This window comes from Punica granatum, chromosome 2, assembly GCF_007655135.1.
Source record: "Punica granatum isolate Tunisia-2019 chromosome 2, ASM765513v2, whole genome shotgun sequence".
NCBI lineage: Eukaryota > Viridiplantae > Streptophyta > Magnoliopsida > Myrtales > Lythraceae > Punica > Punica granatum.
Genome location: NC_045128.1, coordinates 18,366,393 through 18,390,853, shown reverse-complemented (window position 1 = coordinate 18,390,853; position 24,461 = coordinate 18,366,393).

The following is a 24,461-nucleotide window of genomic DNA, read 5'->3' as shown; positions in this document are numbered from 1 at the left end:
GCCGCTTGTAGGCCGAGAATGCATGCCTCGTACTCGGCCACATTATTGGTGCACGGGAAGTCGATCTTTGCCGCTACCGGGTAATAGTGTCCGTCCGGGGATATCAGTACTGCGCCGATACCTGATCCTATGGAATTGATGGCGCCGTCAAAGTACATCTTCCACCCCGATTTCTCTCCCTCGTCATCTACTTGGAGAATCCCTTCATCCGGGAAGTCGGGATTAATCGATGTGTGGTCTTCAATTGGGAATTCTGCCAAATGATCCGCGATCGCTTGCCCCTTGACTGAAGTGCGGGACACGTACTCGATGTCATATTCCGTCAACTGACAACGCCATTTGGCTAGGTTTCGCGTGGAGGAGGGACTGTCGAGTAAATATGTCAAGGGGTCCGCCTTTGACAGCAAGCGGACCGTGTGATAAAGCGTGTATTGTCGGAGCCTTTGCATGACCCACACCAATGCGCAGCACATCTTCTCGATTTCCGGGTAATTGGACTCTCCATCGGTGAACTTTTTGCTCAAGTAGTAGATCGCGCGCTCTGTGTGTGTGGACTCCTCCTCCTGTCCCAGCATGCATCCTAATGATTGGCGGCGCACCTTTAGGTAAAGTACGAGGGGACGGCCCGGTGTAGGTGGGACCAATACCGGCGGTTTGACCAAATACGCCTTGATGGTGTCAAAGGCCTTCTGACATTCTTCGTCCCATTCGATCGCCGCGTTCTTGCGGAGCAAGCGAAAGAGTGGTTGGCATTTGTCTGTCAGGTTTGCAATGAATCGTGCTATGTAATTCAATCGCCCTAGGAAGCCTTGTACTTCGCGGACCGAGGATGGCGGAGGAAGGTCCTTAATCGCCTTGACTTTATTGGGATCTACCTCGATACCGCACTCGCTGACCACGAATCCTAGTAGCTTTCCCGATCGAGCGCCGAACGTGCATTTTGCCGGATTAAGCCGAAGCTTGTACTCTTTTAAGCGGTTGAAAAGACGTTTCAGATTGACGAGGTGATCTTCTCCTTCTTTGGACTTGGCAATCATGTCGTCGACATAGACCTCGATTTCTTTGTGCATCATGTCGTGGAACAATGTGACCATAGCCCTCTGATAAGTTGCCCCGGCGTTCTTGAGGCCGAAAGGCATGACGCGGTAACAAAAGGTTCCCCACATGGTAGTGAACGTCGTTTTGATCTTGTCTTCCTCGGCCATCCGAATTTGGTTGTATCCGGAGAAGCCGTCCATGAAGGAAAACTGGGCGTGGCGCGCCGTGTTATCGACTAGTATGTCGATGTGGGGCAAGGGAAAGTTGTCTTTGGGGCTGGCCTTATTGAGGTCCCGATAGTCGACGCAGACTCGAACCCTTCCGTCTTTCTTCTCCACCGGCACAATGTTTGCCACCCATTCGGAATAGTTGCAGACCTCGAGAAAGCCCGCGTTGATCTGCTTGACAACCTCTTCCTTGATGCGGAGAAGGAGGCTTACCCGTTGCCGTCGCAATTGCTGCCGTTTGGGCGGGAACTTCTCAGTGTCTAGCGGGAGGAAGTGCTTTACTATCGACGGGTCTAGACCCGGCATGTCGGCGTAGGACCAGGCAAAGACTTCTTGGTATCTTGTTAGGAAGTCGATCATTCGAGCTCGTTGCGTTGGGTCGAGACCCGTGCCAATCTTTATGTTGCGGGGCTCATCCTTGGTGCCTACATTAATCTCTTCCGTTGGCTCGATAGAGGTGAGTTGGCGATCCTCGAGGCGGTGCAAACTCTCTTCTATCTCAGGCACTAGACTGTCTTCGTCGAGCCCTTCCAAAGTATATGGGTCCGGGCTCTCCGAGACATTCTTCGGATGGGTTCGAATCAACGCGTCGAAGATTTGGATTCGAGTGGAGCCTGGAGAACAGAAAGAATCGTCTTAGAAAAATTTAGAATGGTATGAACAAAAGAGTAAGAGAGAGTGGAATAGACAAGGATTCAAAAATGCATATAGGGAATTCATTGATGGTGCGGATCACGAAGCCATAACAGAGTTCCCTCTTCCGTCGCGTGGCCTACAGCTACGCCGACACGCAGGAAACATCTCATACATAGATAAATCTTACACATCGGCGATCACAGCCGAATAGCGCAGGACTGAGGTCCAGTTGCTAAGCTCCTCGTTTTCTTGCGCCGAGCGGATGTGAACCCCTGAAGGAATCTCCTCGGTGACGGCACACACGGTTGGCAAAGCGTCGGTCGTGTCGTCGAAGTTCGAGGAAGGGCCGTCAGAGGTGCTCTCGATGATGAGTGGAGGCCTGGGGAAGAAATGTGATAGCGGGGGGACTGGAATGCCCCTGTTGAGCCTACCATAGTGGGTGGCGAGGCGGTGGAGACGGTTGCTCCGCGCGGGCCTCAATGATTTCTTGGCAGGAGGGGCGAAAGCCAAGTCCCTTCCTATGCTTGTATTCCTCAACTTCAATGGGGCGGTTGATTCCTTGTCCACGCGCCCCAAGGTCGGTGCCGGGAATGTAATTGTGGCGCAGAAGGACCTTCCCTATCATGCGGTCGACGCGGGACGGCCCGATCTTTCCGTAATCCTGAATAAGAGAGACGGTCTCGAAGGAGTGGAAGGGCAGGTTTTCGTCGTCCCCGACGCTGATGTAAGGGACCGCCGTCTCCTTGTAGATGGCGTAATCCTCCTCCCCTTTGATCGTGATGATTTTCTCCTCGACAATGAATTTCACCTTTTGGTGTAGCGAGGACGGAATAGCGCCGACCGAGTGGATCCAAGGCCTTCCAAGGAGTTGGCTGAAGGCGTTCGGGATATCCAACACTTGGAATGTGACGCTGAAAGAGCATGGGCCGATATCTATGAGGAGGTCGATCTAACCGTTTACCTCTCTCCTCGAACCATCGAAGGCTCGGACCGCTGTTTTGCTAGGACGGATGCGGTTGAGGTCCACATTCATCTGCTTCAAAGTGGTTACCGGGCATACGTTGAGTGCGGAACCGTTGTCGATCATGACTCGGCCGACGATATGGTTGTTGCACTTGCAAACGATGTGCAGTGCCCGGAAATGAGCGCATCCTTCAGGGGGGAGCTCATCGTCCGAAAACGAGATGGTATTGGAGAAGATAGAGTTGATGGTTTCCTCTATCCAGTCCGGGGGCGTCCCTTTGGGGACTTGCGCAGCCGTCAGGACCCGCATGAGGGCCTCCCTGTGGGGTTCCGAATTGAGTAGGAGGGCGAGCAACGAGATGTGAGCCGGAGATTTGGCCATCTGCTCCACCACCTTATACTCGCTCGCTTTGATGACTTTCATGAAGGCTTTGGCCTCCTCTTCTGTCACCTTCTTGGACGGAGTAGGCAGGGTCCTAGGCCTCGTCTCCTCTTCAGTAGTGGGCGCCTTCCCTTTGTCGGTGGTCGCCGGGTTCTCGTATAGCCGTCCCGAGCGGGTTATGCCCATGACGCCAAATTGTTGCTCGAGGCTCCCGACACCTCCTTCATAGGTCCAGGGGACCTTGTCGTCCGAGTATGGTTCTCGGTCGGGAATATCTATGACGAGCGGGGCAGGAGGTGCGTCAATCCCGGTGAACCCGACTGCGGCTTCTGCGGGTATGTACTCGATCACGAAGGGGGAGGAACAACCTTACTCGCCTTTGCCCTTCCTTGATGTGCATATGGTGATCATGTTGATGGAGGGCCCCGGAGCCGGTCCATGGTCGGGAAGAGGATTGGCCTGTACGTTCGAAGGCCTTACAGCATTGAATACGAGCTCCTTCGCATCGATCATCTCCTGGATCCTCTCCCTCAATCTCCAACAAGTGTCCAGGGTGTGCCCTGGTGCCCCCCGATGGTATTCGCACTGCTTGCTTTGATCTTGGATGGTTGGATCGAAGCTTGGGCCGGGCGCTATTGTCCCGATCTTATCGCGAATTTGCCGGTAGATGTGGGAAAGCGGAACCGGCAGGGCCGGGTATTGTCGGCGAGGTCGCGGTTGTGCTGCACTGCCCTGTTGACTTTGCGGGGGCGGGACTCGTTGTGTCGACTGAGAAGTCTTAGGAACTAGAGGATGGTATTGAGGGGCTTGGGACGGAGTAGGGGCATAATGGTGGACGACAGGCGAGGGCGCCGTAGATGAGGGTGGAGGCGGTAGTGCGGAATAGTAGATTGGTTGGGTAGAGGCTTGAGGCCGATATTGAGGTGCCTGCGGGGCGTAGGAGGGGGCCGTGGGAGGCGCCGCCGTGTAGTTCATTGAATATTGCTGAGGGACATGTTCGGCCGTGTTGACGGTATTCACCGTAACTTCCTTTCCCCTTCTCCCGCTTGAAGACGATGATGTCGCGGGGACCTTCTTCGACGACTCATCTCCTTTGCTGGTGGGGTCCTCCATCCTTCCGAGCTTGATGCCCAAATCCAACTTCTTCCCGGCCTCGATGAGGTCAGAAAATGACGAAGTGTGTGCCAATAGGTGCGAATAGTACACTCCTCTCAGTGTGGAGTGGAACAATTGGATCTGTTGCGCCTCGCTGATCGGGGGAATGTGCTATGCGGCTTGGGCACGCTATTTGGCGGCATACTCTTCGAACTTTTGGCCCCTCGCCATCTCTTTGGTGCTTAATTCCAGGAGGGTGGGAGGTGCTTCCGCACAATATCGGTATTGGTCGGTGAACTTCCGGGAGAGATCCTCCCACGTCGGGATGTCCTCAGCCTTCAGTGACATGAACCAATCGAGGGCCGATCCCGACAGGCTGTCTTGGAAGGAGTGGATGACAAACTCCTCGTATTTCCAATATTGCAGCATATTCCCCCGGTAGTGGCGGAGATGGTGGCGCGGATCCGTTGTGCCCTCATAAGTCTTGAATTCCGGGATCTTGAACTTCGGGGCAGCCGCATAGCCGGGAATAGGCTGCAGTTGCCGTAGCGCTCATCGGGACGAGCATCACCCGCTTGTAGGGCCCTTATCGTTTCTTCCATCCTCTTGAGTCTTCGTTCCTGTTCGGTGTCAGCCTCGGGGAAGAAATGCATCGGCGAGGCGAACTGGGCTGCATGAGTCGGCGTGCCCGGTTCGTGGAAGGTGGTGTCAATGGGGGGCGGCGCCTGGCAGGAGAGGCCGACGTGAGGATGTAGAGACGGATAGGAAGGGAGCTCCGCGGCTTGAAGATGAGTCGGGACAGGTGCACTGGGCACCGAGAAAACCATCGGCGGAGGTATCGCATAGGCCATGGTTGGGGCCGGTATGGAGACAGGCGGGGGCGCGGACAGGACGTGCTCCGAGGATAGGAAAGCCGCCGGTGGAAGAGGGACGGCCGTGGGGACCGGCGGCGGCGGAAATGGGTTGGTGAAGGGGTGGACCGCGGACGTGTGCAGCGTTGGCGGTGCGGGAATCTCAATGTTTCATGGGGCTTGAGCTGGTGGAGCCTTCGAGGTAGGGTCGACCGTTGGCCCCGGTCCCGGCGGACGCGTGGAGCTCGAAGAGGCTCAGTTAGGTCCTCTGAGTAGGGCAAGTAGCTCAGCCATGTAGGTGGCCATTTGGTTGACCGTGCCCTCGAGGGCCGCAATGCGGGCTTGGTCATTGGTGGCGGCGGAAATTGGTGAGGCCGGTGGCAGAGGTGTCCCCGAAGACGCCGAGGGCGGGAGATGTGTTGGAAGGGCGGCGGAATACGTCGGGAGTACGCCTGCAGGAGTGAGAGGCGGCGGAGCGTGCAATTGCGGTGGTTGAGAGAGAGTCGGGACCGAAGGGTTGACTTCTTCCGAAACATCGACGTGATCCCCTTCCGCCATCCTGAGACGTTGACGAGTCGGGTAGCGGTGCGACGCCAGTTGTGATCACCTAGATTCCAAGAATGTGTAAGGGCAAACGTCGACATCTAAAACGATGAGTACGGAATAGGTAAAATGACAAGATGTATGCGAGTTTTCCGAAATGCTAATGTCATTTCATTGATTAGCTTTGAATTCCATAGTTTTACAAAATAGAACATACGACGGAAAAGAAAGGAACATAAACGTAAATCCGGCATCCCTTTGCGCTCGGTGGCCGCCTGAAAGCGGCGTCGGTCCGAGCGAGGGCAAAAATGAGTGCGTCCGCTAATCCTAGGGGTGGGCAAGGTTGCGCGCCCTTTTGTGCACTCGATCCAACTCCGCGCTTAAGCGGGCCATCACCCTATCTAGGTGTGCGACCCGGGCGCGTGCTCGAGTCAGCTGTGTCTGAAGCTCCCGGTAGTCCGCGACCTCTGCACGGGAGTCAACAAGCTCGCAACGGAGCCTATCCCGTTCCTCCCTAATGGCCATTAGCTCCGCGTGCATGGCCGCTTGGATGGAACTCTCGGCTTCGGGGGCGAGGGTGGATGTAGCGCGGGGAGTCGGGGCGGCATGGGACGGTTGCGGCGATGCTAATCCCCGTGCGTAGAATCGAGCCACGTATGCTGAGGTGGCGGCGAAGACTCGCTCGTCGTCGGTGGGATGTTCGGGGAAGTACAGATGCTGTATGACGCAAGCGTCCCGTTGGCGGCGAATCTCTCGGATCTGCAGGAATCTTGCGGGGGCCGTGGATGTGGAATCGGCCCACTGGATGAGGAAAGGTAGACGGTCCGCCTCAGCGGGAACGTCTTGCAGGGCACCGAGCTGTCTGATTACCCGGCCGAGGAATATGAGTGTGCTCCCCAAATGGCTGAGAAGGGGGACTCCCACAATTCCAGGACATCCCGTGATCATGGGGTCACCGGGGTTCCATCGAGCAACCCATAGGAAGCGCGCGAGCGTCAACTCACGCCAAAAACGCCTCCATTCCGAGAAACTGTGCTCGGGAGGCGGGATAGCTGGTTCCAGGCGCTCGATCAGCGAACGCTCGTCGGCAATGTAGGAGAACGGATGTGATGAACAAAAGGGGCGGATATGAGCGAGAAGCCAAATCTGGAGTAAGTGCGGGGATCCCCTCATTCTGCCACGCCGAACCTCCCTAACATAGTCAAGAGACCGGACGGTCTCGGCCAACAAAGCCTCTACGTAACTATGGCCTCCTATCGCTTGGAGGACGACTTGGGTTATAGCCCCGTCAATGAGGTTCGGCGAGTACGGAAATAGGAGAGTGCCAAAGACCAAGAGTAAGAATCCATGGCAGGCATCGCGCTGATAGGAAGCCGTTGTAGGCGTCATTGCACGGAGGAGCGTCCAATCGGAGAGCCATGCGATCCGGATGCCTTGGTCCCACCTCTCGTGAAGCTCCTCGTGGATGTCTTGAGCAGGTATGTGGAGGAGAGTGGAGAGCTGACCCTGGACGGTTGTGAACGGATTAGGCACGAAGATGCCGTGGATCGTAGACGTAGGCCTTTGGATGAGTGCCGTGTACTCCTCGATCGTGGGGGCTAACTCCGTCCCCTGGAAATTGAATACCGCGTGCTCGGGATCCCAAAGTTCGGCGGCGGTCCTCAAGAAGATCCAGTCCACCGGGGTCTCGGTGAGCATAACCACGTCTCCAATGATGCCCTGGATGAATGCATGGTCCACCGGTCGGAGAGTCCTCCAGATGCGCATGATGTCTTGCCTTGGTGGCGTGATTGCTTCGAGCCTAAGATCGGGAGCCGGGCGGTCCATCCTTACCTAGATGGAGGAGATGCCGGCTTAACGTTTTTAGAATCAAATCAATGCAATGTCCTAAGTTTTTTTCGAAAAGATGTATGCAGTGCGGAAGGATAAACTATAGTGGTGTTCTTTACAGTATACATCGCTCTTTCTTACAAAAACAACAAAATGCCCGTCCTAAAAAAAACTACGGGCCGACTCAAAGACTCGACTTTTGGGTCAATTGACGGCATGGAAGTAAAAAATTGGTCCAGCATGACGGTCCCTGTGTATGCATGGTTTTCGGTGCTACTGGGAGAACCGCTAACTAGGGATGGGGGCTCCCGACTCAAGGGTGTGAATTCCTTGAAATCGAGCGAGGATCTTTGGGGGCCGGTTCGGTGGCATAGCCGACTCGATCCATTCCCTTACTTGGAACCTCTGACTAACCTAGCTTCCTATATTGGTGCCCGTGGGATGTCGGACAAGGTACCTAAGAAACTAGTATGATGTGCAATGCATGTGCGGGAAATAAGACTGCGTAAAATAGATAAGCGGGAAACGCGGAAAGCGGTAAATAAACAAGCAAACAAAGCAAGCGGGAACGAGCCCGAACCCTCTAAGTAAATCCCCAGTGGAGTCGCCAAGCTGTGCGCACCCGAATTTCATCTCGTCGGGGCACGCATGCGCGCGCCTAAGCAAACGCGGCTTGGGAGTGTCCACCTTCCCGGGGACGCGCGACGGACGCACGTGAGAAGGAGTCGCCACTTGCCATTTTACGACCCGAAGGTCGAGGGCCGGCAACTTACCCGGGTCTAGGGGTACGGGGTACACCTAAATGCTAAGGCAATGGTCATACGGAACCGAAAATTCCGAATCGGGGGTTCTATTACGTGCGAGCCTATATCCCGCACGCCCTTTCGGTACTCTAGCTTGCTAGGCTTGCCATTTTGTTTATTTACCGCGTGATTTAGGGTCGCACTCGACTCGCCCGTTTTGACACCGTAAAATCGATGAATCAATTGAATTGGGCCAAGAATCCGAAGGATGAGTAGGCTTGTGAGTCAAGAGATCGGTTCGCTATCTTAGCGTTACAGTTCTTCGGACCGTGATGGTCGATTCCCTGCGCGAACCGAGAGCATGATTATTCGAGCTTACTCATCCCTTGGTAACGATAGACCGACTTAACCGACTCGACACTCGGACCTCTTGCTCACCGATCGGGATCCTTACAAGTATGTGAATAAATATACAAATAAGATCCTCACAATGTACACTCGAATAATTTCAGGATACAACTGAATGAAACAAATGGAACCCGATCGGTTTGCATTGGGCCAATATTCCGCTTCGGTTCACCGTGTGTTTTGAATAACCAATAAACAAATTAAGGCAACGCGGGCTCAAGGAGCCGGGGGTCGGGTCCGATTGAGCCGATGGTTTGCAGGAGAACCGATTAGTTCCCACTATAACCGTTGGACCAATCGAGCTCCCGGGTGATATCTAAACACGTTTCACGGGCTTAATCCAAATCCGCCTTCCATATAGGCCGAATTCGGAGTGTGACGGTGAATCGAGGCTAGATCCCATTCCGCACTCGGGTTGCACGCGCTCGGTGAGTTAAGAGGCGTTAGACCTCGTGTTCGATGATTTGGGGGCGTTGGACCCCGTGCAACACGTGACCTATGGGTTTGGGCCCGAACCGCAATAAATCATCATATGCTAGAATAAAACAGAAGGAAACTGATAAAACTGATACAATACAGAAAGCAACTGACAATGGTCGGTGGATATAGACAAATGGTGTATTAAGTCGAATATACGTGATTTAATCAGTTATTACCCGTGGTTGATTGGCAGACAATGCATCTAACCTAGGCAAACAAAGAGGGTGGGCTAGGATAAGGTTCTAAGCCAATTACATGCGTATGTTTGTTTTATGACTTTTATTCAGTTAAGTGTCACTGCGGTTTCACCGAATTAGCCAAACTCGTGTCTTGACTCTAGATTGGAATCTATCATTCCGCCTATCCATTACCTAGTGTTTGATTAGGTCGGATGTATGATTAGTCCGATTCTTGGTGTTTTGTAACTGAAATGACATGCTCCCCACCGAATCTACGATAGGAAGATAGAAACACCGAAAGTGGACGGAATGGGCCGTGCGAATGAGACTCGTACCCGGACGGGTTGCCCCTTTCCCTCCATAGATCGAGGTGTTTCCGACTTCCTAGTGCCTAGAGTATCGGTGAATTACGGAATGACAATTATGCCCTTGGATGTTAAAATTGCGATGTTCGTGTATAAATTGGAGATCGCGTCACATGAAGGAGTCTAAGGAGGACTCGCATGCCCCAACTCGGGACACCTCAAATTGGGCCCGGACCCGAGTCATGACATGTGAGTGCTCCCTAGACATCGATTCTATTCGTGTTACGCAACTCGGTATTTTGAAATGGTGAAATTTTAATGGAGAAGGGCATTCTCACCGTTCTGTAAATCATCGACGCGTTTACAAATTGAGGATTGATTTACCCAATTATTTAGTCCAAGTGACTTAGTTAGCCGAATGATCCGTCCCGTTTCCCTTTTGTGAAATTATTCGACACTTATTATGCAATGTTACGATTACGGTTTAATTTTAGCTAATTTCACGGTGGGATTACAAGGGATGTGCGGGAATTACGTGGCCTCGAGGAAAGGAGAGCCCGAAGGCTTCGGGCACACCAAGGAGCCTCACGGCCCCTATTGCAAAGGGGATGGCCGTGGGTTCCTTGGCATGGCCGAACCCTTCTAAGGCTCTTCTCCCTAGATCCCACATTATTCCCTTCGTTTAGTCACGTTTTAGCCATGGTCACAACGATATGAAATCATGCCAAACACATACGAATAAAGCGTTTAAATGAGAGCAACAATACAATATCATTTCGATTAGTGATGGAACGGGTAATACACGGGAATCGACCCGCCTCATGGCGGAAGAAAGCCTCACGAACCCGTGTGGTCCAAGGAAGCTTTCGGCCACATTCCTCCAAGGATGGCCGTGAGCTTCCATGACACACACGGGTCGGGAGGACTTCTTCGACCCCGATTCGGATCGTTTCTCGTCATGCTAACATGCTACGTGTGATTAACGGTAAAGGGACGTAGGAATCGACTCGATTCGGGAGAGGAGAGGTCATCCTAGCCCCGGATAAGCCAAGGGAGCTCACGGGTCTCTCCTTAGAGGCTAGGCCGTGAGTCCCTTGGCTCAACCGTGGCTAAGAGGACCTCTCCCATCCGGATCCGAGCCATTTCCCGTCATGGCACACAAGTTCTTGCATCATATAAACATGGCATGGTCGTACATAGGCACATAACGGACACACGTTGCATGGGAATGCATGGGAGACGTAGATCCGAAAGAAAAATGGAAACTTTCATGCATTCGGTTCTTTAAATCATATAAACGTCTCATACAAACAAGAATCGAGAATCCTAGCTTCTCTAAATTGCAAAGAGACGTTACCTAGCCTCGAATGCACGAGGAAAAGAGTCGGGGAGGTGGCCTTGAGAGTCGCAAGACCCGGTTAAGGCTACGGGTAGAGGGACCCGAGAGGAGATAGCCGTGGTAGGTCGGGTAAAATAGGGTCGGCACGCTTGCTCCGGTCACGGCACGGTGCAAGGTCGGGCTCGTTGGACTTCTAAGAGGCAGATCTAGATGACTGTGGGCAGACCTGAGCTTGCCAAGGCCTGAACAAACCCGAAAATGTGAGAGAAAACCCGGTAAAAAATCAGTGGACCCGGTAAGAGAGAAACGGGAGAGTGATGGTTGTGCACGGTCGGTCGGCTCTCGGAACGTGACCACCTCTTCACGGGGGAGGGTGAGGGTTGTGAGGAACCCTTTGAACTTGATGGCACGGCTCGCCGAAGTCGTGGAGTGAAATGGCACGTCGTTGGTGGCTCGATACGCGCTGCTAGGGGTCTCGGGACCCGATTATGTTCACGGCTGGAACGGGGTGTTGGGGACCTCCAATCGAAAATCTAAGCCCGGAAATGGATTTAGGGGGTGAGAAATATGTAGGCTAGGATGTTTGGTGATTTTTGGCTTAAGTCGAGTCGGGTGGTTGCCGGGAAACCGGGTGGTTTTCCGACTATTTCGGCCGGTTTTGGCCTTGGCATGGGCTGAACGAAAGTGAGGGAGAGGGCTGGAGCTTGAGAGGTTTTTGGAGAGAGATTGGCTTGAGAGAGAATGGAGTTGAAGAAGTGATTAGGGTTAATGAAGAATGGGACTTTATAGGCTATGCTAATGGCTCGGTTAAGGGAAGTTAATTGCGGTTAGAGGGGGCTTAGGGGCTGCCGAATTGGCTTAGGGTGGCTGCCGAAAATTGGAGGGGGATTAGGATGGGGAAATGGTCATGTTGAGTGTAGGGGAAGTTAGGGAAAGTTGATGGGAGATGATGGATGTGAGTGTGTGTAAGAGGAAATTTGAATTTGTGGTGGAGGGGAGCTCTTGGAGCTTGGAGCCGCCGGCCATAGGGGCAAGCCGTGGCTAATTGCGGCTGAGCCGTGGCTTGGGCCTGAGCCGCGGCTTGATGGCTCGGCTTGGCTGAGCTGTGGGTCCCGTTCGATTGAGAGAAAAGCCGGAAAATGCATGAAACTTGATTGAGCTCGCATCCGATCTCCGATGTCCAATTAATTTGAAGATTTGGAATGCTTGAACGACGAGGATTTGAAGGAGCCTAATATCGCCATGCGTCCTGTGAACGAACGTTCGGGCGACTCGGCGCCTCGAGAGTCGGTTTTGCCCTGTTTGGACGTTCGGAGCGGAGTTTAGTGTCCCCCGGTCCCTGATTGCTCTTTGTGCGTCTTGACATCCGTTTCGGTGACCCTTGAGCCTAGTGGGGAGCGTTGGCTCGTCGTCCCCGGCCGAAGACCGTTGGCTCGGGAAGACCTAGGGACTTTTGACCGGGGTTTTCTCAGTGTTCCCTGGATGTCTTGAGATGTACGGGGATCGTTGTGATCTCTACTTTCCGTGGACGTGCCCCGAAGGCTCGCCGGGAGACGGTCATGATCACTGAAACGTCCTTCGGGAAACCGAGTCGAGTTCCGGAAGGTCATATGAAGCTTGTTCCCCGACTCTGGTGATCCCTGGGTGCCTGTAGGCCCGTCTTGGAGGGCCGTCTGCTTGTCAGTGGAGCGGGCCCCGGGAGCTCTGTTAGAAAAGGCGTCCGTGAGAGGTCGGGGTGTCCCGGCTCATGTGGCTTGCCCCGGAAATGCGTCCGGACGTGTCGTTGATCACTTTGGTACTGAGAGGGATTTTTGGAGTCCCATATTGGGCACCTTTCGGTGCTTCGGTGACTCGATGATGAATAGTGCCACAGTGCCAGCCCCGTCGTTTTGGGGAATTCCTTGTTCGTTCGTTCTTCTGATGGCTTTCCTCTGCTTTTCTCAGTGGCCTAGCTCTTTCTCCTATTGCTCGTGATCCCGTGCCCGCCTATTTGCCTCTGATTGCTGGGTGATGAATAGTGTCCCGGGCTTCGGTCGGGAATTTTCGTGTGGGAAGCCGGTGGGCCAAAATGGGGTGCTGACAATCATCTTTTACAGGGACACGCCGGTCACAGGCGAAGAATGATGCACAGGCTCACGCCTTTCCGAGAACTCCTCTTGAGCCTCCTCCCTTATACTTTGACAAGGAAGGGGCTCGGCACGGAGGTACCCCCTATAAAGCTAAAGACAAAAACAACTGAGCGAGCCATATGCCATCAACGCAACCATTTCAGTTGACATTGACGACATGAGACGGCCAGGGGCGACAGTTGCACAAACCGCCCACCACGAGTCACATCGACGATAAAGACCGGGACATTCGCGTTCAACGCTTACACCGAGACCACCTCGGACATCATACACCCACGATAAACATTTCCAAGCGACGTACACTGGGGCGTCCCCGGTTGAAGTTCGCGCCAACACAACCTTGGCAAGCGACGTACACTGGGGCCTCCCTGGTTGAAGTTCGCCCCGAGGTCGCCATTGTGGGTCACTCTAGCAAGTGACGTTGGAACGCTCCTGGTCATTTGCGTCAAGACCAGGCCTCCTCCACAACAAGCACCAGGACAACCCCGGCCACTGATTCCCTATGGCAATTTTGTATTTTCCTTCTAGACAATAGGGGAATTCACCTGAAGAGATTGCAAGGGCAAAGCTTTCAAGTGCACAGGAGTCAAACTTCCAAGAAAGCCGGCCCTCACAAAATAGGGCTATAACACACAACAAGTCTCCACCAGGCGAAGCACACCAAAGCGGCCTCGGCGATGCAAAGTCGAGGAGTTTCAAACAAAGACACGGGGCACAAAACAAACCCGAGCTGGAAAAAAAAAAGAGCGAAAAGAAGTGGGAAAAACCCGCCAATGAAGAGAGAGAGAAAAGATGCAGGAAAAACCTGCCAATGAACAAAACAAGGCAACGCCGATGTTCACCAAAAGCACCGGCACCGCCAATTCAAAAGCAGTCAATAAACCCCGAAAAAAAAAGGGGGAGCAGCAAACACAATTCCTCGACGGAGACAGAACACAATGCACTTGGAGGTTGAATCCTTCGAACCCTTCGCCCATGCAAACTCGAGAGATAAAAGAATCGAGCCCGCTAGGTCGAAAACCCCTTTTGGGGCGGCCTAAGCAAAAGTTAGGGTAAAAGAGAGGCATGACCGGAAACTCTTCGGGGCGGTTGTGGCAAAAGGAGAGCTCTTCCCCTTTAGGTTGAGAGGTGCGGCCCCGGGTGGGTGACCGCAGCAAAAGGAGAGTTAAACGAGAGATGGATAAAAATGACCCCCTGGTTCCTCACACATCGTGCGGACAAGGGATCCCCAGAGAAAGTGGCCAGGTTATCTATTTCAACATGATCCCCGATCAGCCCTCCAATACAGCTCAACCATCCAACGCGAAGGATTCCTCCTCAAGCATAGTGGGCAAATCGAGCATGCCATCCAAGCAGTTCGGTACAACCTACACTACAGAAGGACGAAGGAAACTGGGGGTACATCTCACTGCAGGCGTGAACCCGTGTATCCTTTTAGCATGGGGCAACGTGCTTCCCAAGCTTTCTTTTTTCTCTTTGTCTTTGCATAACTCCAAATGGGTCACAGCCGCCCTTTTAACAGGTTACCACAGAGCCAAAATCCCAAACATTCCTCTCCGGGGGTTTAGTCATAACGCTTTGGAAATGGTCAGACCGAGTCTGACCAAATCTGAACAGAAATCCCCAAGCGGATTGCAAATGCACCCGCCCTACGGTACCTTATTAAGAAGGGTTCAAAGCCGACGGGCGCGTCGAACAAACGATAGAACTGCTAGGGCATCGTTGGGAAGTCTCGATATGCCCCAGCATGGCTAACGGGAGCCCTGGAAGCCTCGCATCTAGACCTCCGGGAACAAGACCCATTTGCACTGTTAAAGCAAAATTCTTCACGAGTCACTTAGGTGACCCAAAACTGAAGATCTGCGTGTTGCAACAACATTTTCATGCTTACGTATATCTATCACTTGTTAGTATTTCTCACATGATTTACTAGTAATATCAGGATCACAGGTACTGTAAACGGCAAGAACTACGGCAGACTCTGATTCCCGACCACTTGGGATACGTAGGCGCTCCACCCCAGAGCTCGAGTCCCTCAGCACAAGGCATCCCACAAAGCAAAAACCCTCATCGCGCGGCGGGGGCATCACCAGCAAAAGCACAGTTGCTCAATAGCAAAGCCAACTATCAGCAAGGCGCAACCGCCCCAGTAGCAACATCCCCCCATAGGGCCGAGTCCCTTCCATTGATCTTCCGTAGGGCCGAGTCCCGTCGTTAGATCCCCTAAGGGCTGAGTCCCTTCCATTGATCTTCCGTAGGGCCGAGTCCCTTCGTTAGATCCCCTACAGGGCCGAGTCCCTTCCTTTGATCTTCCGTAGGGCCGAGTCCCATCGTTAGATCCCCTACAGGGCCGAGTCCCTTCCTTTGATCTTCCGTAGGGCCGAGTCCCATCGTTAGATCCCCACAGGGCCGAGTCCCTTCCTTTGATCCTCCGTAGGGCCGAGTCCCATCGTTAGATCTCCACAGGGCTGAGTCCCTTCCTTTGATCCTCCGTACGGTCGAGTCCCGTCGTTAGATCCCCCACAGGGCCGAGTCCCTTCCTTTGATCTTCCGTAGGGCCGAGTCCCTTCGTTAGATCTCCACAGGGCCGAGTCCGTTCCTTTGATCTTCCGTAGGGCCGAGTCCCATCGTTAGATCTCAACAGGGCTGAGTCCCTTCCTTTGATCCTCCGTATGGCCGAGTCTCGTCGTTAGATCCCCCACAGGGCCGAGTCCCATCCTTTGATCTTCCGTAGGGCCGAGTCCCTTCGTTAGATCTCCACAGGGCCGAGTCCCTTCCTTTGATCTTCCGTAGGGCCGAGTCTCGCCGTTAGATCCCCCACAGGGCCGAGTCCCTTCCTTTGATCTTCCGTAGGGCCGAGTCCCGTCGTTAGATCCCCTCAGATCTTCCGTAGGGCCGAGTCCCTTCGTTAGATCCCCACAGGGCCGAGTCCCTTCCATTGATCTTCCGTAGGGCCGAGTCCCTTCGTTAGATCCCCACAGGGCCGAGTCCCTTCCATTGATCTTCCGTAGGGCCGAGTCCCGTAGTTAGATCCCCACAGGGCCGAGTCCCTTCCATTGATCTTCCGTAGGGACGAGTCCCGTCGTTAGATCCCCCACAGGGCCGAGTCCCTTCCTTTGATCTTCCCTAGGGCCGAGTCCAGTCGTTAGATCCCCACAGGGCCGAGTCCCTTCCTTTGATCTTCCGTAGGGCCGAGTCCCTTCGTTAGATCCCCACAGGGCCGAGTCCCTTCCTTTGATCTTCCGTAGGGCCGAGTCCCTTCGTTAGATCTCCCACAGGGCCGAGTCCCTTCCTTTGATCTTCCCTAGGGCCGAGTCCCTTAGTTAGATCCCCACAGGGCCGAGTCCCTTCCTTTGATCTTCCATAGGGCCGAGTCCCTTCGTTAGATCCCCCACAGGGCCGAGTCCCTTCCTTTGATCTTCCATAGGGCCGAGTCCCTTAGTTAGATCCCCACAGGGCCGAGTCCCTTCCTTTGATCTTCCCTAGGGTCGAGTCCCTTCGTTAGATCTCCACAGGGCCGAGTCCCTTCCTTTGATCTTCCGTAGAGCCAAGACCCTTCGTTAGATCCCCACAGGGCCGAGTCCCTTCCTTTGATCTTCCGTAGGGCCGAGTCCCTTCATTAGATCCCCACAGGGCCGAGTCCCTTCCTTTGATCTTCCGTAGGGCCGAGTTCCTTCGTTAGATCTCCCACAGGGCCGAGTCCCAGCCTTTGATCTCTTACAGGGCCGAGTCCCATCTTTAGGTTTCCACAAGACTGAGTCCCGTTCTCAGATGATACAAATACTCCATCCACCCAGTAGCATAACAATCAGTTGGCAAGCAACGAAGCATTCTGCCACAACATCGATTGAAGCACAGACAAGCTCAGTGATGGAGGAATCACAATGATTCCTTCCACACCTCACGCAATTCCCCAGCGTTTGCATTTACTTTTTACAAGCATTTTCATTCTGCAATGCATCCCTCGCGACTACTTCTGTTTAGGGGTCCGTCCCTTCAGGTTCATCCTGACTTTTAGATTTCTGCATCAGGTATAATATCCCCACATATCTAAAGTAGGAGGGAGAAGACTGTTATCGGAAGTTCCATATCGATCATTGCTATCAAACTGGGGTGCTTCTGAAGTCTTTGGCTGCATCCTCTACTCGAGCAAGCAGTCAAAGAGGGGCAAGCTGTCAGCACCCCATTTTGGCTCACTCATTCAAATTACATTATCAACAATGATCCAAGCTATGACTTGAGCAGAGTACAGAAAAACGGCTCAACAGAGCGGAAAATCACTATTCATCCTCAAGTCGGCAAAATTGAGCAAATGACATGTGGATATGACAGAAGGACTCCAGGGGTCATCAAGGAGCAACAGAGTGACTAGAGAGCTTAGCAATGTCCAAAACCGGCATTTTCAGTATATCACACGGACGGTTCTATTTTCCGATAGTTCGCTCGATCATCGGAAGATAGCCAATATTGGACTCCAAAAATCCACTCCAATGCCAAATAGATGAAAAGTGTCCCCAAAGGCATTTTGCAAATCATCTGTTCTATACAGAACAACTTTCTGTATACAGACAACTTTTCAATGGAAGTCCAAAAATACCGGTTTCTCGGAGAAAGGTTAATTCCAAATATCAGATGCGGCCATGCCCCCACAATCATACAGAGCACGAGCAGTGCTTCAGATTATCTTTTGGAAGCCATACAGACACTGAATGACTCCCGAACGACAAAACGGGCATACCCCTCTTCGGAAGAGCATAACCGGAGACTGGTCTGATGGAATTACGGTAAATGAAGTTCACACTACATTACCCTGAAAACTCCAGCGGACATTCGCAATTGAGCAAAACAGACAGCAAAACCCTTCACGGTTTCCCGAGTAACCTCCGAGGAGCACAAAAGGCCATTTTCAATGAAGATCCATATCCGAAGGTCCTCTTTGGGGAAACTTGACGCCGGATGTTTACATTACACAATGCTAGCCTTCTCAAGGCTCAATGTGGAATCGTCGGAATGAATCACACAACTCATCTAGACCCCTCGAGCAGTGCTTTAAGGGTCCTGGATGCACTTTTCATATCCTTAGAGGCCCAATCTCGGCAAACAGAGATCACAGTGATCTCCGGATCGCCCAAGAAACTCAAAAAGCAATCTGAGAAATCCAGTTTCGGCCTCGTAGGACATCTCCGCTCCATATTTGCATTTACCGGCTTAAGGGACAAGTGCCCACGTAATTTGACAATTTATGTCAAAATGACCGACGTGGGATGCAGATACAAGATATGCTGTCAGAAGTGGGTAACCTCGCTCTGAATGCATAAAAGGAGCAAAACCGGCTTCCGAGCCTCATACAGACATTTGGCAATTCCTCACGGAAAATACCAATCTCGGACTCATTAAATCCGTTTCCTCGCGTATATCGATAATTCAACATTTGGTTCGAACCCCGAACCTCGAATGCGCGATCAATCGAGACCTGAGCTTTTTCCCGGTTTCTCCTCTTCGGTCGTGGGACCGACGGGATGCCCAAGATGAGTCACCCTTTATTCTAGAAGTTTCTTCTTCTTCAATGCAAGAAGCCAACTTGCACTCTTGCTTGAAAATATCCAAGAGTTTGAAGACAACACTCAAGCCTTCATCAATGCTCATTAATGCTTTTGCCTCTTCCACATGAAGGATACTTGGCTCACATTCATCCTCATCCTCATTAGGCAAACCGAAATTTGCTAATGGGAGGGCTTAAGTGTGCTTACTTTTGCTTAATTACCCATTAGCTTTGCCTATAAATGGCCCAAAAGTGATTAAGATAATGACTTCTCCTCTTGCACACTCTCTCCAAGCTTTCTCCCTCAAGAAAAGCTCTCAACTCCATAGCCAAAACCAGCAAGCTTCAACACTTCAAAACCAAGAGAGAAAAACCGAAGAAAACCCGAAGAAAGCTTCGAAGTTCTTAAGTCGGAAGCCGATGTTAATCATCCCGACTTAAGTTCAAAAATTCTCAAACTCCATGGACCATGTGTTTTGGACCCATGGAGTTCATTGGTGAAATTGGTTTTTCCATTTGAAGTCTTTAAATTATTGTTTCAGGTTATTTAGTGCATTTCGGGTGAAGAATCGTCACTCTCGGGTGAACAGTTCCAGCCGTGTGCCAGCCGCACGCCAGCCCACGCACGCCCATGCGCCCGCGCGCCCTGCGCGCCTCCCGTGCACTCCAGCCGCACTCCCCGTGCACCTAGCTCCCCGAACGTGCATCCTTTGCACCCGAGCATCCTTCCAAGCATTCTACCGAGTCGCCCGACTCTCGAACACTTCCCCAACTCTTTCCTCGTATCCCGTGGCTAGATAAATCACTCTTGACTTAGAGGAGTTAGGGCTTTTTACATTATTTGCATGGCTATGGAGTAATATGGTGCACAAAGCATGTTCACTTGCAAGACTTCATGTTTATGCACTTTTACATTATATCATTCATGTTTATCCTCGATTAACATGTTAGCATGTCGGGAAACGTTTGGATCGACCCTCGGAAGATCTTCCCGACCCGAAATAAGCAAAAGAGCTCTTGGGTTTGCCTCAAGAAGAGGTAACCGAGACTTGGCTTGCTTTCCTTGGGTTAAGAACGGCCTTCTTAGCCCGATCTAAGTTCGATTCCCGAGTTTTCTCGTGTTTTCTTACATGCATGAAGTCGGTATTGTTTTATCGATTCCTTAAATAACTTGTTTGTGCATGTTTGCATGTTCGAATGCGTTATTCAAATCATGGCAATACCGACTTTCGTTTAATCGTGTCATTTATCATGTTTGTCGTTTAAGCATGCGAGAAATGATTCGAAACGAGATGGGGAAACCTCGTGGAACCTCATTCGGGCCATGGGACCTCTCGGCCATCTCCAAGGAGAAGTGACCGAGAGCCTCTTAGACTCGTACGGGTTGCATGAGGCTTCCTCTTCCCGTTTTGAGTCCGTTCTCGGCTTTCGTGTAATTAGCAATTTACATTATCGTTGCAATATCGTACGAAAATGTCTTTTCAAAACAAAGCATGCATGGATTCTGTGCGCACCCGAATTTAATCTCGTCGGGGCACGCATGCGCGAGCCTAAGCAAACGCGGCTTGGGAGTGTCCACCTTTCCGGGGACGCACGACGGACGCAAGTGAGAAGAAGTCGCCACTCGCCATTTTACGGCCCAAAGGTCGAGGGCCGGCAAGTTACCCGGGTCTAGGGGTGCGGGGTTCACCTAAATGCTAAGGCAATGGTCATACGGAACCAAAAATTCTGAATTCGGGGGTTCTATTACGTGCGGGCCTATATCCCGCACGCCCTTTCGGTACTCTAGCTTGCTAGGCTTGCCATTTTGTTTATTTACCGCGTGATTTAGAGTTGCGCTCGACTCGCCCGTTTTGACACCGTAAATTCGATGAATTGATCAAGTTGGGCCAAGAGTCCGAAAGATGAGTAGGCTTGTGCATCGAGGAGTCGGTTCACTATCTTAGCGTTACAGTTCATCGAACCGTGATGGTCGATTCCCTGCGTGAACCGAAACCACGAGTATCCAAGCTTACTCACCCTTTGGTGGCGATAGACCAACTTAACCGATCCAGCACTCGGACCTCTCGCTCACCGATTGGGGATCCTTACAAGGAGATGAATGAACATACAAATAGAATCCTCACAATGTTCTCTCGAACAATTACAAAGTATAACCGAATAAGTAAATGGATCCCGATCGGTTTGCATTGGGCCACTATTCCGCTCCGGCTCACCGTGTATTTTGAATAACCGATAAGTGAATTAAGGCAACGCGGGCTCAAGGAGCCGGGGGTCGGGTCCGATCGATCCGACGGTTTGCAGGAAAATCGGTTGATTCCCACTGTAACCGTTGGGCCGATCGAGCTCCCGGGTGATATCTAGATCCGTTTCACATGCCCAATCCAAATTGCCTTCCACATAGGCCGTGTTCGGAGTGTAACGGTGAATCGAGGCTAGATCCCATTCCGCACTCGGGTTGCACGCGCTCGGTGAATTAGGAGGCGTTGGACCTCGTGTTCGGTGGTTTGGGGCATTAGACCCCGTGTAATACGTAACCTATGGGCTCGGGCCCGAATCGCGACAAATCAGCAAAAGCAAGAATAAAACAGAAGAAAACTGATAAAACTGATGAAATACAGACAACAACTGATAAGTATCGGTAAATACAGACAAGTTGTGTATTAGGCCGAATGTACGTGATTTAATCAGTTGTTAGCCGGGGTTGATTAGCAAACAATGTGTCTAGCCTAAGCAAACATAGATGGTGGACTAGAATATGGTTCTGAGCCGATTACATGGGTGGATTTGTTTTAGAGCTCTTATTCGGTTAAGCGTCACTGCAGTTTCACCGAATTAACCAAACTTGTGTTTTGACTCTAGATTGGAATCTAATATTCCACCTATCCATTATCTAATGTTTGTTTAGGTCGAGTACATGATTAACCCGGTTCTTCGTGTTTTGTAACTGAAATAAAAAGTCCACCACCGAATCTACGATAGGAAGATAGAAACACCGAAAGTGAACGGAATGGGCCGTGCAAATGAGACTTGCACTCGAACGGGTCGCCCTTTTCGTTCATAGATCGAGGTGTTTCCAACTTCCTAACGCTTAGGGTATTGGTGAATCGCGGAATGACGATTGTGCCCTTGGACGATAAGATTGCAATGTTCGGATATAAATTGGAGATCGCGTCACACGAGGGAGTCTAAGAAGGACTCACGCGCCTTGAGTCGAGCCTCCTCAAATCGGGCCCGGACTCGAGTCAAAGCATGTGAGTACTCGTTAGACATCAATTCTATTCGTGTTACGTGTCTCGGTATTTTGAAATTGTGAGCTTTTAATGAAAAAGGGCATTCTCGCCGTTCCGTAAATCATCGATGCGTTCGTGAATTAATCCGTCAATTTGCCCAATTGTTTAACCCAAGTGATTTAATTAGCCAAGTGGTATGTTCCCTTTGCCCGTTTGTGAGATTCTTCGATACTTATTACACCATGTTACGATTACGATCTTGACGGTTGACATCCAGATATAACATGTCTAATAACTAATGAACGCGTAGACAACGATTAAAAGGAAGTATAATTACGAACAATTCCAAGGATCGATTTCAAAATGAAAGAGAGACCAACCGAGACTCCGAGGAGGTCACGGATAACTCGGCCACCCTTTTAAGGGTGAATGGCCGGATACTCCTTGACCCGATTCGAGTTTCGGTGGGTCTTTCACGGCGTTCCTAATCACCCCTTGCATGCAACAAACAACATGCGCACGAGGATAACATGTCTTTTATTAGATTGACGTCAATGCAATACCGATTCACACAAATAAACACACGAGACATTCAAAAACGTCGTATTCACGAAATCAACAAACAATCTTAGCTAATTTCACGATGGGATTTGGAGCAATGCGCGGGAATCATGCGGCCTCGAGGAAAGGAGAGCCCAAAGGCTTCGGACATACCAAGGAGCCTCACGGCCCCTATTGCAAAGGGGATGGTCGTGGGTTCCTTGGCATGGTCGAACCCTTCTAAAGCTCCCCTTCCTAGATCCCGTATTATTCCCTCCGTTTAATCACGTTTTAGCCATGGTCATAATCGCATGAAACCACACAAAACACACACGAATGACGTGTTTAAACGGAAACAACGATACGACATCGATTCAACTAATAACGAAATGGATAAAAACACGGGAATCGGCCTGTCTCGAGGTGGGAGAAAACTTCCCGGACTCGTGTGGTCCAAGGAAGCTCTCGGCCCTTCATCCAAGGGAGGCTGTGAGCTTCCATGGCTCACACGGGTCGGGAGGGTTTCTCCGGCCCCGATCCGGGTCTTTTCCCGTCATGCCATCATGCTATATGTGATTAATCGGTAAAAAAGACGTGGGAATCAACTCTCTCCGGGAGAAGAGAGACCACCCTAGCCTCGGGCAAGCCAAGGGAGCTCACGGGTCTCTCCCTAGAGACTAGGCCGTGAGTCCCGTGGCTTAACCGTGGCCAAGGGGACCTCTCCCGTCCGGATCCGAGCCACTTCCCACCGTGGCACGCAAGCTCACGCACCATATGGACACGGCCTGATCATACAAATAGATATAATGGACGCACGTTGTATGGGAATGCATGGGAGACATAGATCCGAAAGAAAAACGTAAGCTTTCATGCACCCCGAGCCTTTAAGCCGCGTAAACACTTCATGCAAGCAAGGATTGAGGATTCTAGCTTCTCTAAGTTGTAAAGAGACGTTACCTAGCCTCGATGCACGAGGAAAAGTGTCGGGGAAGCGGCCTTGAGAGTCGCAAGACTCGGTTTGGAGCTACGGGTGGAGTGACTCGAGAGGGGTACAACCGCGGCAGTTTCGGGAGAACGGGTCAGCACGCTTGCTCCGGTCACGGCACGGTGCAAGGTCGGGCTCGTTGGACTCCTAAGGGGGAGATCTAGGCGACCATGGGCAAACCCGAACGTGCCAAGGCCTAAACAAACCCGAAAATGTGAGAGAAAGTTCGGTAAAAGTGTGAGAAACCCGGTAAGAGAGAAACGGATGAACGACGGTTATGCACGGTTGATCGGCCCTCGGACCGTGACCACCTGTTCACGGGGGAGGGTGAGGGTTGTGAGAAACCCTTGGAACGTGATGGCACGACTCGCCGAAGTCATGGGAGGAAATGGCACATGGATGAGGTCCGGTGCACACGACTATGGGGTCCCGGGACCCGACTCTCCTCACGGCTGGAACGTGATGTAGGAAGCTTCAAATCGAAAATCTAAGCCCGAAAATGGACTTAGGGGATGGAAAATATGTAGGCTAGGGAGTTTGATGATTTTGGCTTAAGTCGGGTCGGGTGGTTACCGGAATACCGGGTGGTTTTCCGATGGTTTTGGCCGGTTTCGGCCTTGGCTCGGGCTGAACGAAAATGAGGGAGAGGGCTGGAGCTTGAGAGGTTTTTGGAGAGAGATTGGCTTGAGAGAGAATGGAGTTGAAGAAGTGATTAAGCTTAATGGTGCAAGGGCTTATAAAGGGGAGCTTAATGGCTCGATTAGGGGAGCTAAGTGCGGTTTTAAGGCTAATAGGGGGCTGCCAAATTTTTCAAGAAGGGATTAGGGTGGGGTTTTGTGAGTGGAGGATTGATGGGAGTTGATGGAAAGATGTAAGTGTGTAAGAGATATTTCAAATTTGTGGTGGAGGGAAGGAGAAGGCTCCCTTGGAGCCGCCGGCCATGGGATGGAGCCGACGGTGGGAGGGTTCTAGCCGCGGCTGGGGTCGTCACATCGGAGCCGTGGGTTTGAGCC